The sequence below is a fragment of the Pelodiscus sinensis genome, chromosome 1 (assembly GCF_052426305.1).
Source record: "Pelodiscus sinensis isolate ZL-2025 chromosome 1, ASM5242630v1, whole genome shotgun sequence".
Classification (NCBI taxonomy): Eukaryota; Metazoa; Chordata; order Testudines; family Trionychidae; genus Pelodiscus; species Pelodiscus sinensis.
Genome location: NC_143052.1, coordinates 338,729,199 through 338,743,413, shown reverse-complemented (window position 1 = coordinate 338,743,413; position 14,215 = coordinate 338,729,199). Strand labels below are relative to the sequence as shown.

The 14,215-nt window shown below is 44.9% G+C and overlaps 1 protein-coding gene across 6 annotated transcripts in view; it reads right to left on the bottom strand.

Annotated features, from left to right (window-relative positions):
- The window catches only part of TENM4 (teneurin transmembrane protein 4), an 870,263-nt gene that overhangs the window by 588,248 nt on the left and 267,800 nt on the right, over nt 1–14,215 (bottom strand). For all 6 annotated transcript variants that reach the window (XM_075919469.2, XM_075919465.2, XM_075919468.2 and 3 more), the window contains one exon: nt 3,300–3,390. The gene's annotated coding sequence lies outside the window, so the exon portion shown is untranslated. The remainder of the gene's footprint in view (nt 1–3,299; nt 3,391–14,215) is intronic.

The following is a 14,215-nucleotide window of genomic DNA, read 5'->3' as shown; positions in this document are numbered from 1 at the left end:
AATAGATACATTGGGTGGGCAACTAGCATCCCTCTCTCTGTTCTGCTAGGAACATTGAGTTAATATTTAAAGATAAGAATTTGTTAGCAGTAGAGATCCTCTCTGTGAAAGCACCCTGCATTTACAAAGAGCTTGTAAACACAGCTAACACCATGATCCCTGCCTAAAAGAGTTCAGGAAACGTTACCTTAAGTTTGCATGTTTTTTATAGATTCACCCACCCACCCAATTCAATCTGCTCCCTGGTTCAGCTGTTACATTTTATGCATCATGGATACAAACAACACTTGTTTTTCTCATAATTTTTTTCTTTCCTTTTAGATCCTTCAGGGACATGCTCTCTAGAACCTAACTGTACTTCGAGGAGGCTGGAAATACCTAGCTTCAACTCTTCCTAGCCGATGGCTTCCCAGTAATCTATGATCTGTCATGTTTTATAATTCATTTCATGGCATAGACATGCAAATATATATATTTCCTTCTGTAATAACACTGATCGCAATGAATTAATTGGACACTCGGAGGCTGTGTCATATATATATATATATGACACAGCCTCCGAGTGTCCAATTAATTCATTGCGATCAGTGTTATTGCAGAAGGAAACAAATGAATTCCTTATACTAGAAAGTGGTGCCTCCCCAAAAGAACTCATAAATAATGAACAATCCTGGCTGTAATCTGCCAGTGTAAGTGATCCATTCTGTGAGACAGCTGCCTGTTATTTATGCTCAAAAGCTGTTCTGCGCGGCTGATTAAAACATTGGTGTTCACTCATTGTTCCCATTATCTTTTAATCCAATGTAACTGCATCAGTTACATTTGAACGTCACTTTATATTCAGCATGACAATTTTTACTACTGCCACCTGCACCCTATACTTGTATTTTTTCTATTTATAGGCATTCTGGTCTTCCCATTTATCGGTCCAACAGAGATAAATGTTAGGGCGAGGTGGTTATGTATTTGTCATCTGTAGTATAGAAGCATCCTAGATGCCTCAACCAAGAGCAGAATCTCATTGTGCTAGATGCTACAAATACACATCACAGAGGTCTTACCACTTAAACAGATAAAACTGAGGAACAGTGAAAGAAATATTCTGATCAGAGGAGAGGGCAGCAGAGGTGGGGGCCTCAGCGGAAGAGGTAGGACAGGGGCAACCAGGCCTCAGTGCCGCCTGGTCCACAGTGCACCCCTGCAGCCGTCAGAGCTGGCGGGACACATGTCACAGCAATCTGGCAGCAATTTAAATGTCCCAGGGCTCTGGCTGCCACTACTGCTGCAGTAACAATGGCGGCGACCGGCAGCCACAGGTCCCTTTGAATCGCTGGGCCCTGGAGCAACTGTCTCCTTTGTCCCCCACCCGGTCAATGGGTCTGATTATGATCCCCGCTTGACAGACAGGGGACTGAGGCACACAGACATTAAGGGACTTGCCCATGTAAGAACTTTGTAGCAGGTTTTCAAACTGAACCCAGCTTTCCTGAGTCACTTTAGGGCCTCAGCTCTGAGGCCTTTCTTCTCAAGACTCTTTCTCCCAGCGGATGGACTCCCAAAAAGTATGCTAGGTACTTCGGAACTCCTCCTCCACAATATGGGCTGGCACACTGTGGTGGTCAAAGAAACTACTACACCTGAAGAGTGTGGTTTCTAAAGGAAGCAAGATATGAAACACTGTATTGTGGCCATCTCATCCACTTCTGTTTAGCTAGCACTGACAAATCTGAGTTTACTGGTTGTCTGGGAGACTGAATGGTGCAATGGATTAAAGGGGTACAAAGCCTTATACCTCTCAGTTATGGGGTTAGGAGTTATATCTGGATAAGGCCAACACTACCATCAAATTGTCACCATTTTTGGATAAATGAGTTGGTGTCTTCAGCATAATTCTGACAGGAATTCAATACACAACAACCAGAACTAGCATCTTTGCTGACAGTCTCAGGGGAAAGGCCTTTCCTGATGACTTAGATTTAAAAAAATAACAGTCTAGTGGCACTTCAAAGACTAACAAAACATATAGATGATATTATGAGCTTTTGTGGGTACAACCCACTTCTTCAGATGACTGGTCATCTGAAGAAGAGGGCTGTTTCCCCCCAAAGCTCATGATACCATTTACATGTTTTGTTAATCTTTAAAGTGCCATCAGATTATTTGTTGTTTTTTTAAGGTTTTCCTGTTACAGACTAACTTGGCTACCCTGCTGAAGCTTTTAGATTTTAGGGACTGTTTTTAGGGACTGTTTTTGCATTATGCCTGTGTACGGTGCCTAGCACAATAGGCCCCTCCTCCTAAAATAGGAATTCAAAGTGTTTCCAAAATGTAAAAGCAGGAAGAGAGAGCATATGTGCCTGACCCCATGGAAGTCAACTGGTCTTCTGCCTGAGTCAATGGGCCTGGATTTCTTCCAAAGGCTCCAAGAACTGGAGAGATATGGAGAGTGAAATACTCCATTTGTACAGCTGTAGTCACACTAATAGAGCATGAGGAGGAACAAGACGACCTAACGTCCCAGTTCTGCAACGTACCGAGCATTTCCCGTGAGATACTGAACACCAGGAGATCAGGAGGAACTGGTAGAACTTAACCATAGGATTAGACCAAATCCTAAAGAATGTATTTAATTTTTACTTCTTATTTACTCAACCAAAATTCCATTCAAATCTATGGCATTTTTGCCTGAGTAAGGACTACACTCAAGAAAGGCTTCTGGAGTTGTTCATTTCACTACAGAGCTTTAAAAATATTGTTCCTATTTTCCTCCGTTTATAGACAGATATAAGACAAAGTAGCAAAACTGTCCATGTTTTCTCTTTTCTCATAAGAGGCATTTATATGACAAGCACATGACATAACCCTATCACCAGAGAATGAGAAACATTCTAGGGTACGTCTACACTACACGGCTATTTTGGGATACTGGAGGTATCCTGAAAATAGCTACCCCGCCTTTATACAAGCCACCCGTTAATTCAAAATATTTTTTGAAATAATGGGTGCACTATTTCGGAATTCCGGTAACCCTTGTTCCATGAGGGTTAAGGGATGTCTTGAAATAGCATGTTATTTTGAAATTTGGTGCTGTGAAGACACGCTAAATTTCAAAATAAGCTATTTCGAAATAGATTCAAAATAAGATACACAACTTGAGTACAACAAAATGCGTATCTTATTTCGAGTTAGGGTGCTGTGTAGACGCACGCATAGATAAATGGCATTATTTGAGTTTAAACAGTAACACTCTGTAAGGGAACACACACCCCTCCAACAAAAATGAAGGCATCACCACTCACTTTTTAATTCACCTTCCTGAAGTATCTAGGAATAATCCATGAAATACTCCTTGAAGTATTTTAACCTGGACATGTGTCAATCTCAGTCTACCTGTTGAAAAACAAACAGAAAAAAAAATGGTCAAGTTTTTAAAACTGATCTTAAGTCTGTACAAACTAGGAATTAGAAATAGCTATTTGTGAGCCAGCTGGGCCATAACACCAGTCTCCTTTGCTATCACAACTGTTTGGTATGAATGTTGCTGCTGGGATTACACCAGGTTAAATTTGTTAGTAAATAATGCAATCGTCAGGCACAGAACCTAAAGCCCATTGTTCCCCAGCAGTTAATATGTTACGTGTCAAGGTTAAGAGCAGTGTTCCCTCTAAGATTTACCAACTATGAGAGGAGTGAGTTTTGGCTGGTGCACCAATATTGAAGTCATGTGTGCTGGTTTGGATATGTGCCAGTGTGGCACCTAATTTATTAACACACACTGATTCCCAGCCACTGAAGCAGAACTTCTGCCACGCAGCATGTCCCGTTCCTAGCCGCCGGAGAAGGTCCTGCCCCCCCGCTGTATAGCATATCCCAGGTGCCAGAGCAGACCCCACCCCATGCATCCTATCTGGTTCCTGGCTGCCAGAGCAGACACCCCCCCCCCACACACCATGTGGCAGGTCCCATTCCCAGCCCTACCTGCCAGAACAGGCCCCAGTTCTCCTTGCCATGTGGCAGCCCTGGCCACCAAAGCAGGCCTTCCTCCCAGTACATGGCTGTCGCAGGTCCCAGCCCCCTGCCCCAGTGGCTCCCTCACCATGCCATCTCAGCCAGCCCTACCCAGTGGAGCAGCCGCCTGAGTGCTGCTGTGTGGCTCTCCAGAGGAGGTGGGCAGGAGAAGAATTTTTGTGTGTGCAGCCACATAGGCTGCACCTCAGTGGCAACTATGGTTAAGAGCACATAGTAAAAAAGGAAAAGACCAAGTAGCCCAGTGGTTCCCACTAGAGTTGCAGATGGTTTAACCAAAAATACGGAACCCCCTCTCCCTCCCGCTGCAAAACAAACAAACAAACAAACAACAAGTGGGGAAAAAATTCTGTTGAGGGGGAAAAAAGGGGGGGAGGAACCAAAGTTGTTGAACAAAAAAAGGACCCCAAGAGTTATTAAGCAAACTAACTAACTAACTAACTAAAATAAATCAGCATTAAAACAGCATGGTCCCTTTAAGTGCGTGCAGAGTCAGATTAGGGATAGGAAGAGGAAAGGTTGAGCACTAAGACCTAGAGAAGGCTTTGCTTCCCCTTGCTCAGGTCTTTAGGCTTTTTGCCAGCAGCCATCTTGTTTTCTTTGTTGAGCCAGAAGGGAGCTTCCAGGTAAGCAGGAGGTCCGGGGGCGGGGGTGCATGGGGGAGTTGGGGCTGGGCTCAGTTGCTGATTGTGTCGTAGGGTTGCCAGGTGTCCGATATTGACCCGGGCAGTGTGGTATTTTTGCTTCCTGGCAGGGAAACCCCCCCCCCCAGAAAATACTGGACATTTTAGGCATCCGGTATTTTCTGACATTTTTTACTGGACATGAGGCGAAAATACAGGACTGTCTGGGTCAGTATCGGACACCTGGCAACTCTAGTTCCCACCCTATGGTCTTCATACTCCTGGTGGTCTGCGATGGTACTGTAGGAAGCCCGCAAAAAATTTAAAAGCAAGGATCAGGCTCACTGCAGGACTGAGACTTTCCACCAGGCAATCTCTCCCAGGGCTCGCCATTCGCGACCATCCATCCTCCTGACACCAACTGTGCTACTGTTTACACTCCAGCCTTCTCCCCCTTCCAGTTCTGCCCAATCCTTTTCTTTTCCTTTTCTTTTTTTTCCTCCCCCAGGGCTCCATGCCTGGCCCAGGGCCGAGGTTTGGGGCAGGAGCTGCCTTTGGCCATGAGAGCCCCCTTGCAGTATTCTCCGTGAATTGGAAGGGGCAGAAGAGGCGGGAGCTGAGGAAGCAGTGCAAAGCAAGGGACACGCTGGCTGCTGCTTCCCACCGCTCCCCCTGACCCAGAATGGCGAAAGGCAGGGACACTATGTTGTTTGAAAAGAGCTATATTGTTTGGGGTGGGCGTTCTGTAAAATATTAATAGCTTGAAAATGGGTCTGCGTGCCCGAAAAGGATGGGAACCATCCGGTTCATCCCATTCCATGGCCAATGGAGGACATTTCTTGCAAGTACCAAGTTTTCACTCTAGTCTGTATCCTAGGCATTGTGGTAACCATTCCTTCTCTTGCCTGGCAATATAATAGTTCTCACTCTTTGGAAGATGATTTTCTCTTATATTCAGCCTAATGAAGCCTTTTTAATCCAATTCCATTCACTGAGTTAGATCCTTATTTACTCACTAAGGTAATTCTAGTACCTCTTTACTGGCTACTCTCATTTGATGCTTGTAAATTTTGACTCCTCTAGAGCTGTTTTTCGCTGGGATGAAGGTGCCCTAAACCAAGCGTAATATTTCAAGTATGGTGGCACTAGATCAGTATATAGACAAGCATTCCCATCCTTTCCCTGTGACAAGGTGCCCTGAATCTACAGACCAAAATTGCACCGGCTTTACATTGCTATATCATGCCAGTGACCTAGAGTCCATGATAATTGGACTGGAGAGGGCATACCAGAATGGTTCCTCTACTCCCTCCAGTGCTCTCCTCCAGTTTACAGCTTGCAGTGAGGTGGCAAAATTTGCAGATGATACTCAGCTGCTCAAGATAGTTTAATCCAAAGCATACTGTGAAGAGTTTCAAAAGGATCTCATGAAACTAGGGTTATGTCTACACTCGCGGCTTCTTGCACAAGTAATATGCAAATGAGGCTAAGTGTGGAATATCGCCGAGCCTCATTTGCATACCTAATGAGCCACCATTTTTGCAGAAGAGGCTCTTGTGCAAGAAGGAGCGTCTACACTGCCCCTTCTTGCACAAGAAAAACCCTCCTGAAAAGTAATAGGTGTAACGGCGTTGCTCAAGAGGGTTTTTCTTGTGCAAGAAGGGGCAGTGTAGACGCTCCTTCTTGTGCAAGAGCCTCTTCTGAAAAAAATGGTGGCTCATTAGGTATGCAAATGAGGCTCGGCGATATTCCACGCTTAGCCTCATTTGCATATTACTTGAACAAGAAGCTGCGAGTGTAGACATAGCCTAGGTGTTTGGGCAACACAATGGCAGATAAATTTTAACGGTGATAAATTGAAAGCAATCTGTATCAGAAAACATAATCCCAACTACATATAAAATGATGGGGACTAAATTATCTGTTACTACTTTAGAGAAAGATTTTGCAGTCACTGTAGATAGTTCTCTGAAAACATCCACTCAATGTGCAGCAGCAGTCAAAACAAGCAAGCAAGCAGAATGTAGGAGTAATTAAAAAAGGGATAGAGAATAAGACAGAGAATATCTTATTGCTTTTCTATAAAACCATGGTACGCCTGCACCTTGAGTACTGTGTACAGATGTGGTCGCCTCATCTCAAAAAAGATGCCTTGGCATTGGAAAAAGGGCAAAAAAATGATTAGGGGTTTGGAATGGCTGCCATATGATAAGAGATTAATAAAACTGGGAATTTTCATTTCAGAAGAGAGGAGACCAAGAGGGGATATGATAGAGGTCTATAAACTTATGACCGGTGAGGAAAAAGTAAATAAGGGAAAGTTATTTATTTGTTCCCATAACACAAGAACTAGGGGGTTAACAAATGAAATTAATATGTAGCAGATTTAGAACATTCAAAAGGAAGTATTTCTTCACACAATGCACAGTCAATCTGTGGAGCTCCTTGCCAGAGGATGTTATGAAGGCCAGGACTTTAATGGGGTTCCAAAAAGACCTAGATACATTCATGGAGGCTAGGTCCATCAATACGTACTAGCCAGGATGGGTAGGAATGGTACCCATAGACTCTGTTTGTCAGAAGCTGGGAATGATTGATAGCGGAGGGATCACTTGATGATTACCTGTTCTGTTCATTCCCTCTGGGGCACCTGGCATTGGCCATTGTCGGAAGACAAGATACTAGGCTAGATGGACCTTTGGTCTGGCCCAGCAGGCTGTTCTTATGTTCTCTTTCACCATTTCTCCTTTCCAGTTTATCCCTCCATTTCATTAGTTTGGGTGCATTTAGCATTCTCACACAGTCCAATGCACGTTCATGTATTATCCTTTGTTTATGACTATTCAGATGGTTTGTGATCGACATCATCCAAGATAAACTGAGTTAATCTTGAGATCTCCTCCATCTGTTGTGCTCATTTCAGAAGGAGCACAAACAAAAGTGGAAGAGGCTATTAGTCCCTAGAATGCCCCACTGGGCTATCTTGAACGTAAGAATAACTGAGAATAAATTGAGCTCTCTTCTCTGTCAGAAGGAGAGTAATCTGATGTATTTCTGTGAGCTGCACTAGCACTGGAGAGCCCATTGTACAGATATAGAAGCAAGGTGCTTCCATGCCCAATTCCTAGGCATCTTGCTGCACAGTGAAATACTGAGTTTCAGATATGCACCCAGGCTCCCTGAGCTTTGTATGTTTGTGCCTGTCTGCCTCGTGGAGCAGGGATTTGAACCCTAAACTGTCATTTTATAAGGGTACACTTACAACTACAGGTTATTGGTTATTTTGGAGTGGGTCTCTGACAGCCTGTCCTGATGGAGCTGTTCCACTTCATATAAATAAATATTCACTGGGCTGCAAAGAAAAAAGTGGAAGACTGAATCTTCAGCCTCGTGGTTTGGGCACTCACATGAGACAGCCCGGTTCCCAAACCCAATTCCAAATCAGGCTCAATGGGGATTCAGATTTGGGTCTCCCAAATCCCAAGCAAGCCAGCACCTATGGGGATGTAGGTGCATACAGCATTAAGTGAGAGCTGTCTGGTGTATTTGAATAAATGGTGAATTTAGCCTGAAGGGACTCACCCAGCATTACACAGTACACCTGTGACAGTGCATATACTTGAACCTAGGTCTCACAAATGCTAAGATTTAGTGGCCTAACAACTGGGCCATTCAGCCTCTCTCCAGCAGCATGTAACAGATAATACTTACACAAATCAGAAACGCTTACTGGTAAATCACCACAATATGAAGTTCCCATGGCAATTGCATCCTGTGCTGATGCTACAACAGAAGAAGCATATGAGAGCCCCCAAAAGTAGGGCTCACCCTGTCCATATGCAGGATAATCCTAGAACTCATGGGGCAGGGACAGACCTTAATAGTTACTACAGAAAAGGTTCTGTCAGGTAAAGGGCAAAGGGCTGAGAATTGAATTTCTAGAGCAATCTTTTTATGTTTGGGTTGTTTTTTTGTAGAAATGTTAACTGAAGCTTCTTAATCAGCTCTGAAATATTCTTGGAAACTCTGCGATCACATGCTGCTTAATAAAAACCAGCAGGGGAAAAAAAAACATTCAAGCCAAAAAAAGAACCAGCCATTTCAAGAAACATCAACTATGACAGAAAAAGAAATCATGGGTTAAGAAAGAGAATAACAGAGCATGGAGAGAATTAAAAAGAGAGAACAGGGCCTGAATACTATTAGAGGGTATTTGCAGAATCCAATTTCACAAATGCATTTTTTAAACACACACCACAATTAATCTGAATTGTGGCTTCTGCCCTCTTCAATAACACTAAGCAAGGAAAGATACGTTTACGAACAATATCACCACCCAATTGGGGAAATGATTATGCATATCTTTTTCCTCTAGCTTTGCAAATGAGGCCTAGCTAGAGCTGAACTCTCTTTGAATCACTAAAAATCAGCATAAGAAACTTCATCTAAATCCATCACTGCTGCAATTTAATACTACACAGAACTTTGGTAGAGCATAATTAGCAAATGTATTGCAATAATTTATTTGGGGTTTAAAAAGGCTGAACAATCAGGACCTTACAGCAAAATGGGAAAATGGGAAGCTATGAGCCAGACACATTCTTCTGGCTCATATTAATTCAGTTATTTTACCTTTGGTGCACATTCATCTACCCATACAATGTGAATGCTCCATAGAGAAGGCTGCTGAATATTGAACCTTTGGTTCAATTTGAAATATGAAGACTGATGCAGAGCTGCAATAATACTTCCATTTGCATTATTATGATTAACTTCCCTCTGAATAGGAAGCATCCAGAAATATTAATTACAGAAACAGTGAGATTCAAATTGCCATAAATCATTATGTAGCACATGATAAGCTCCCCAAAACCTTATCGAAAACTAATTTTGCATGACTTTTGAAGTTGCTCCCCTATGAATTTTTACCTCATCTTCATGAGGCTTTCTAACTAGTGTCTGTTGACAAGACAGTAATAATACTTTTAACCTGATTAACACATTCTATGCAGTGAAGAAAGCTTTTATAAGGATGGATGAATATAATAGAGTGATCCTGCACTCAAGACTTATTTTCCAACAGGCATCCAGTTATGTCCTATTGTAGATCAGGAAGAATAGTCTGTGGTTAACGATGTACATAGGGACTCAGGCAATCTGGTTGCAATTCAATGCTCTGTCATTATCATGACTCCATGACTCTGGGTAAGTCACTTAGCATCTCTGTGGCCTTTCATCACAAAGGTGGTTTCCATCAGGGCAGTAGTGAAGTTCACTGCAAAAGGGTATTTGAAGAGTGAACATCTGCCCTATGGAGTCTTAAATGCTCTAGCTGTTCTGTTGCCATATTTGCAATCTACAAACAGTACCAAATTAATTGGAAATTTAAAAAAGATGGGGAGACTTGATTTTAATGTTTCTCCACTAAAGGGACAGGCCCTACCACCTTTACATGGACACAGAGTAGTACAGGTTGATCCTCTCTAGCCTGGCAACCTTGGGACCTGACTGGTGCCGAACCAGAAAATTTGCCGTACCATGGGTGGTCAATTTTGTCTAGCAGCATAACCGACACTTCCACTGCTTACTGGGCACTTAGAAGACATTTAGGGGTAAATTAGAGCTAAATAACACCACAGAACCCAGAGCCAGGACTGGTGGCTATAAACACCAACTTGACAGAATCGTGCAAAACTTGGCCACACCCATGCTAAGTGGACATCCAGCTAACTAAAATCATGCCAGACCTCGGATATTGCCAGACCACAGATGCTGCCAGACCAGAGAGTGCCGGGCTAGAGAGGTTCAGCCTGTACCTTACTGAATGAGGATGAGGTAGCCCTAAATAGTCCTTGCTGTTCCTCTACTACAAAACACCGAATGCATTGCACATATACACTGGTTGTGTCAGGGATCAGGGCTAGCAGAAGAACCAATCTCTGAACCACCTCAGCAGCAGACTGGGGCTATGTCTACACTACGGGTTTTTGCAGCAGAAAATATGCTAATGTGGGACTCATTAGCATAAGTCGCGATCCTATTTGCATATTTTTGAGGCATAAGGATCTTGTGCAAAAAGGTTTTTTTGTGCAAAAAGTAAACGTCCACACTGCTTGTTTTTGCGCAAAAACCCCTAGCAAAAAAAATGGATCAGCAGAAAATATGCAAATGAAATCATGACTTATGCTAATGAGTCCCTCATTAGCATATTTTTTGTCGCAAAAACTTGTAGTGTAGATGTAGTCTGAGCCTATAGCAGGCTACCTCGCTGATCAGCAGAGACTGGCTCTTAAGACCAAGAACTGCAGCTCTTTGGCAGTTTCTCACAGCAGTTAACCATGGCTGAGAGGGCTCCTGCTTGGCCCCAGCCTTGCCTCACCCAGGTAGTGTGGTTCTAATTCTTGACTCTGGCAACTGATGCTTGCTCCAACTACTAGGCATAACCCCCATGTCCCAGTCTCTGAAAGGCCGTGTGAAAGGACTAAAAATCAAGCAATCCCCATTTTCACTAATCATTGCCATTTGTTCACACATATTCTTACCAAGGCTGATAATTGTCATTGATTAATCAAAACAAACACCCTTGACATTTGGTGCACTGGCTTTCATTTATAACAGATGTATTACGCCATGCTTTATTTTGACTTACTGCACTGTACCCTCCAGAGCTGGGGTTTTCAAACTTTGGGTTGTGGCTTGTCAGAGAAAGCCAGTAGCTGGCTGTAACACTCTTTGTTTACCTGTACATCTGCAGGTATGGATGATCGCAGCCACTGCAAGAAATTCCTGCAGCTTCCATTGGCCAGGAATGGTGATCTGCAGTCAATAGGAGCTGTGATTACCTACATCTTCACAGGTATGGCAAACAAAGCATCTCACGTGTCTTCAAGATGTCTCCACCATAAGTGCTGAAACTAGGTGTGCAGGGGGTACTGCAGCCCTCTGGCATGAAGTGATTTGTATTACAGGCAGTCCCCGACTTACGCGGATCTGACTTATGTCGGATCCGCACTTACGAACGGGGCTTTCGCCCCGGAGGTCGAGGTAGCGGATTGCTACCTGCGAGCTCCAGGGTGAGAAAGCCCCGTTCATAAGCTGCTCCGGTGCCCCTGGTCTGCTGGAGACCGTCTCCAGCAGACCAGGGGCACCGGGCGGGTTCCCGCGCTTCTGAGGCTTTGCCAGAGCAAAGCCTCAGGAGCGCGGGAACCGCCGCTGCTGCCGCTTGAGACCAGGTGCCTGTGGTCTGCTGGGGACCATCCCCAGCAGACCACAGGCACCGGGACTGAAGCCGCAGCCGCGGGGGGGGGGGGTCCCGTGCCTCTGAGACTTTGCCAGAGCAAAGCCTCAGAGGCGCGGCACCCCGCTGCCGCTGCTGCTCTGCTCCCCGTGTCCCTGGTCTGCTGGGGGGGGGGCGCGGATAGTGTGCCCCCCCCCATCAGACCAGGCTTTTGTTTTGGACCCTGGAGCAGAGCAGCTGGGGCGCTGCGGATTGGTCCTGCAGCACCCACTCCTCGGCGCTACTGGACCAACCCTGCAGCACCCCAGCTGCTCTGCCCCAGGCGTCCTGATTCAGCCGCTGCTGGTCAGTTTCAGCAGTGGCTGAATCAGTACGCCTGGGGCAGAGCAGCTGGGGTGCTGCTGGGTTGGTCCAGTAGCGCCGAGGAGCGGTGCTACTGGAGCAACCCAGCAGCACCCCAGCTGCTCTGCCCCAGGCGTCCCCAAGTCAGCCGCTGCTGAAACTGACCAGCGCTGACTACAGGAAGCCCGAGGCAGAGTTGCTCTGCCCCAGGCTTCCTGGAATCAGCGCTGATCAGTTTCAGCAGCAGCTGACTTGGGGAAGCTTGGGGTTCTTAAGTTGAATCTGTATGTAAGTCAGAACTGGCGGTCAGTTTCAGCAGCGGCTGAATCTGGACTCCAGTTCCGACTTACATACAGATTCAACTTAAGAACAAACCTACAGTCCCTATCTTGTACGTAACCCGGGGACTGCCTGTATATACAAGGTTTAAAGTTTGATTCACTGACACTCAGCATCACCATTAGAAAAATTGTTCCTGCACCTCTGGTCTCCACAAGCAAAGGCAGAAACACACTGTTTGGGGGGGGGGAGTGAGGGGGCTACACTCCAACTGCTGCTGCCTGCACCACATGTGTCTTGTGCATAACCAGAGGGTTTCAGGTCAAACATTTCAGATACAGGAACCTAGAGTAGAACTTAAGAGACCTAGTTTTCAAATGTACTGCACACCCAACCAAACTCCTGGCTTTATTAACAGCTTCTGGTCCTCATCACATCTGAGAATCAGGCCACTTTTACACAGGGACTAAATGTGGATTTAAAAGAGTCGCTTTAGGCCGCCAAGAATGAATATTTGGTCCTCAATTCTTAGGACCATTGAGCCAGCACCATGATTTCTTCTGTTCAGCAAAGGATTTCAGCACATGCTTTACTCCATCTCTCCCCAGAAAAATCATTGGGAAACTATTTACCTTTAAGCATGTGCTAAAGTCCTATTGAAGTCAATGACACAAAAGCATATGCCTTACATCTTCTTCTATTTCTCCCGCTACTAGATTTTAGAAATGTGCTTCTGTCTGTCGATTTGTTCAAGAGCTCCTCTAAATGGAAAGAGCTAGGACCACCAAATTTGGTATGCAAGTTAGGGTTTGGTTGGGCCAGGACAATGTGCCTGGAATTCGATTGTTTCTCATAAATTGAAAGGGAAGAGTCTGGCAGGAGGGATAGTTACATTGCACAATGACCACAGGGGGCAGCAAGAAGTAAGAGATGGGCCCGGGGGGCAGGGGTGGAGAAAGAGATATCTATCTACTATATATTTCAGAGAATGTGTCTGTTTGTCCCTCAACTGGGGGACATGAACCTCTCCCTTGACTGTGCCCACTGCAGCTGTAGCAGCCATGGATAAGCTCCTATCACCTGGCCCGAAACTGCTGCAGTGGGAAGGGGTTGAGATTGTTGTCTCGCCTGAGGGCAGCCTGCTTCCTCAACCCCTCATCCCCGACCCCACCCCAGAACAATGATTTAAATGAAGAAAAACAAATATTCTTTGAGTTAGGGGCCCGAGCAACACCAGGGAAATCTTCTAGGTCAATATATATTTAAAGTGCTTTACTGAACTGATATGGAGTGATAAATTGAGGGAGAGGGGAGTCATTCACATAACTGCATTTTTTTTATAATTATAAATGATTGCTGTCATTTTACATAATTTCTGTGGTTCACTTTTCTCTCACTTTTTATTAGCACCTTCTGCTGCACATGATTCTCACAGATTAGCTGTGTAATGTGGTCGCTCAACTTAGCACTACAGGGAGTAGTGACAACATGTAAAGAGCCAGGCTGTGAAGCAGGGGTGGGGAACCTTTTTCGGGTCAAAGGCCACTGACCCACAGAAAAATCAGTTGGGGGCTGCATGCCATGGAGAAGCAAAACAAACCAAACAAACCCTCACTGACCCAGCCCCCAACTGAGAAGGAGAAAGACACTCCCTACATTCCTCTTGCACACCAGAGCCAAGCAGATTTTGTGTGCTCCAGCCCTGTGG